Below are 4010 nucleotides of genomic sequence, written 5' to 3'. Positions count from 1 at the left end.
CCTTCCACTCTGGAGTTAGCTGGAAGATAGAGGCACTGTTGGGACCCAAGGCCTGCCCAAAGTATAATCTTGCCCAAATATCTCTTGCCCCAAATAAATAGAAATCAGTGTGAGTTTTTTGTTTGTTTGGGTTTTGTTGTTGTTTGATGTTGTTTTTCTTCTTGATAAGGTTTCTCTGTGTAGCTAGAACTTGCTCTGTAGACAAAGCTGGCTTCCAACTCAGAGATTCACCTGCCTTTGCCTCCTGAGTGTGGGATTAGAGTCATGGGCCACAACAATACAATTGGGTTTTGGTTGGTTTATTTTTTGAGACAGGGTTTCTCTGTGCAGTTCTGGGTGTTCTAGACCTCCCTCTGTAGACCAGACTGGTCTCTAACTCAGAGACTCACCCCTCTGCCTCCTGAGTGCTGGACTAAGGGCAGCATGCACCACCAAACCAGCTTAAATAATCTTCTAATTATTTCACTAGTAAAGGTGCTTTGCTGCATGTGTTTCTGTGCATCAGTTGCATGCAGGGCTTTCAGAGGCCAGAAGAGGACACTGGATCCCTTGAAACTGGAGTTACAAACAGTTGTGAGCTGCCATATGGGTCCTGGGAGTTGAACCCAGGTCCTTTGAAAGAAAAGTCAGTACCCCTAACCACTGAGCCATCTAGTCACTCCAGTCTTTGAAAGCAGGGATTCCAATTTGAGAACTACTTTGCAGTGTGTAGAAAGACTTTCTTTCCTCATACCTGAAGCTCACAGAAGAGGAGTCAGGTGGACTGGAGAGACGGCTCAGTGGTTAAGAGCACTGACTGCTCTTCCAGAGGTCCTGAGTTCAAATCCTAGCGACCACATGGTGGCTCATAACCATCTGTAATGAGATCTGATGCCCTCTTCTGGGCAATAAATAAATAAATCTTAAAAGGAAACAAACAAACACACACACAAACAAAAAAGAACTTAAAAAAAAAAAAAAAAAGAGGAGTCAGGTAAGCCTCCAGAGGAAAATGTTCTACACAGGAAAGGGAAAGACTCAGTTTCCCTTTGGAAAAATAAAGGAATCTGGGCCTTATATGCTTTGAAGTGATTTTATTGGATTTTTTTGGGTCTGAACTCTTGGTACTTTTCTTGACCCTCTTTTTGTTAAGAAACTTTGCTCCACCTTGAGTATAAAACCCTGTTCCTTTTTAAAGATTCTTTTAATAATGTGTGATTTGCCTGCATGTATGTGTATGTGTGTGTCTGTTGTGTTTTGAAGTCAGAAGAGGGATCTTTTCCCTCAGAAGTGGAGTTATGAGCCACTGTATTTCTGGGGACTGGATCCTGGTCCTCTACAAGAGCAGCAAGTCCTCTCTAGCTCCCCAAACCCTGTTTCTTGCAGCCTCTTACTTCAAGGCCAGGATGCTTTATTTATTCAATGGCCCCAGATGTTTCCATGTCAGTCAGCCTTCTGGCTTCTCTGTGCTCCCTTTTCTCCAGCCAGACCACCCAATCCTTTGGAGGTGTTTAGCGAGGTAGTCCAAGTTTATAATTCTAGCACCCAGAAAGCTGAAGCAAGAGTTTGAAACTAACCTGCTACACTGTAAGTTTCAGGCTAGCCTGAGCTATACAATGTTTCAAAAAAAAAATCTTTTTTAAGGGATAGGAAGATGGCTCGGTCAGTAAAGTGCTTGCAAGACCCTGAGTTTGGCTCCTCGGTACCCATATGGAGCTGCTCACATCTATGATTCCAGGCTGGGGAAGTGGCAATGGTGGTATCAGGTCCCTGGAACCCACTGACCAGATATCTACCCAAATAAGTAGGGTGAGCCCCAAGTTCAGAGGCAGACTCCATCGCAAAAAATTGGACAGAAGTTAAAGTTGGCACAAGTCAATCTCTGGCTTCCACATGCGCATATGCACATATGTACACATACGCACACACTCATGCACGCAGACATGATCATACATGCACACATGCCACAGATAAATAATAAAATAAATTATTAAGTGGTAAAGATACTGGGGCTGAGAATTAGGAAGCCCAGCCTCTGAAGGGTAGCTAGAGATAGTGGAGGATATAAAGGCAGGCAAGGGAGCTTGAGAGGAACTGAAGACATGTTCCACACATCCTGAAGGGAACATACTATCTTTTCTCTCGTTCTTGGGAGCATTATCATAGAGCCTTTCTTGTGTGGTAGATAAATCAGAGTGCTTTAAAGGGTTTCCAGGATGGAGAGGGTGGCACAGAGAAAGACTAGCTCTGAGATATTTGCAGACCAGAGAAGCAAGAAGGTCAAAGTAGAGAAGTCACTGATGATCCTTCCTGAGAGGCTAAGGGAGTCCTTGTACATACAGTTGAGTCCTTGAGAAAACCCTGCCAAGCCTGAAGAATGTGCTGCTGGAGAGGCGCAGGGGACCAGGGAAGGCAGATGGCTCAATACCAAAAGCTGCCTCTCATCATTATGAAGTGTGGAGGCGGGGCAGCCTCCCTCTCAGAAATCTGCCAGGATTTGTGCCAGAGGGAAGGATTTAAGCTCAGAGTCTAACCATCCTCAGGCCCAAATATCTCCACCCCCTTCCATATGGGCTGGACCCAACACTCACTAATTCAATAAGGAGCACTCAGAGAATTGACTGCCCTTTTCCAAGAGGGGCAGTTTGGGATATAAGGAGTAGGAAAAGAGCAGCGGTGTCCAGAAGCAATTTATGGTGGTGGTGGTAGTAGGACATTGGGCTGTGTTACAGGAAATGGGTAGGGGGCTCACCACAGGCAAATGTGGTAGTATCGAGTGCAGGTCTCTTTGGAGGGGGAGCCTGAAGGTTATGAATCAGGAGTCTTCATTCTCCTTCCTGCTTTGGAAGATTTGGCTCCACATTCTTGGCAGCTATTTTGTATAAATACTATTCTCCAGTAGTATACCCTGGGAAGGCACAAAAGAGCAGAATAGAAAGGTGTGTGTATACGTAGAGAGATGGAGGAAGACCACGGGCAGTACCCACCTCAGAAGGATGTGATGTGGCTCCACTCCAGCCATACTCTCTCTGTTCATAGTGTGCTCATAGGTACCCAGGATCCGGTTTGTCTTCTACATGTCTACAAGGCCATTTTTAGAACCCTTGTGGAGACTGCTTTCTCAATATTTATCCTGATTTTCATTCAAAAGGTAGTAGGGAGGGAAATGTAGCTCACCAGGAGAGTACTTTTATAGCTGAACAATAAAGGTGGGACAAAAGAGAGTTGTTGGGGAATAAAAATGGAATTTGAAGAAACAGACTGATGTATATCCTTGGGATATGAAATTGGAATCCAAGAAAAAGAGGGGTGTTAAAACTGCCTCCAAGTGTGTTTTACAGGATAATCTCACCCACAATAGCACATTTTGTTTTCCTAAACAGTTTTTTTGTTTTTGTTTGTTTGTTTTGTTTCTTGTTTTTTTTAATTTTTGTTTTGAGACAGGTCTTCTCTGTGTAGCTCTCCTCTTGGAACTCACTCTGTAGACCAGGTTGGCCTCAAATTCAGAGATCCAACTGCCTCTGCCTCCTGAGTGCTGGGACTAAGGGCGTGAGGAACCATGCCGGGTGTCAGTTTTCTCTTTATTTCTGTTTATATCCAAACAGTTTTCAGGATCTGGCTTTGGAGAACGAAAGCCAAAACCCAAACAGAAGCCAGGATAGAACCTAAAACAAAAGCAAAATTAGAATCCACCGTTGTGCCTCTGCCTCATTTCTGGGGAATAACCACAGTTTCAGAATAATTGAAGGTAGGGGTAGATGTCGACGTCACTGGGAGACAGAGAGTTGGTTTCTCCCGAGACCCTGAGTCTCTGGGTTCCAACGTACCTCAGCTCTTTGGATAATCTCAGATAAAAACCAATAGAACCAATTAGATGAATCCTTCTGCTTGTTTGACGGCTTAGACAGATCTTAGACAAAGAACTACAATTCCCAGAAGGTACTGTGGCAGGACGTGCCTCTTGCTATGTTTCCATTGGTTGGTGTGTGTTGCCACCGGCCAATAGTAAATTATTTTCTTAATAAGTGTCA

This window comes from Micromys minutus, assembly GCF_963924665.1.
Source record: "Micromys minutus genome assembly, chromosome: 10".
Taxonomy (NCBI): domain Eukaryota; kingdom Metazoa; phylum Chordata; class Mammalia; order Rodentia; family Muridae; genus Micromys; species Micromys minutus.
The sequence above is the reverse complement of the archived record's forward strand: the minus strand, read 5'-3'. Positions refer to the sequence as shown.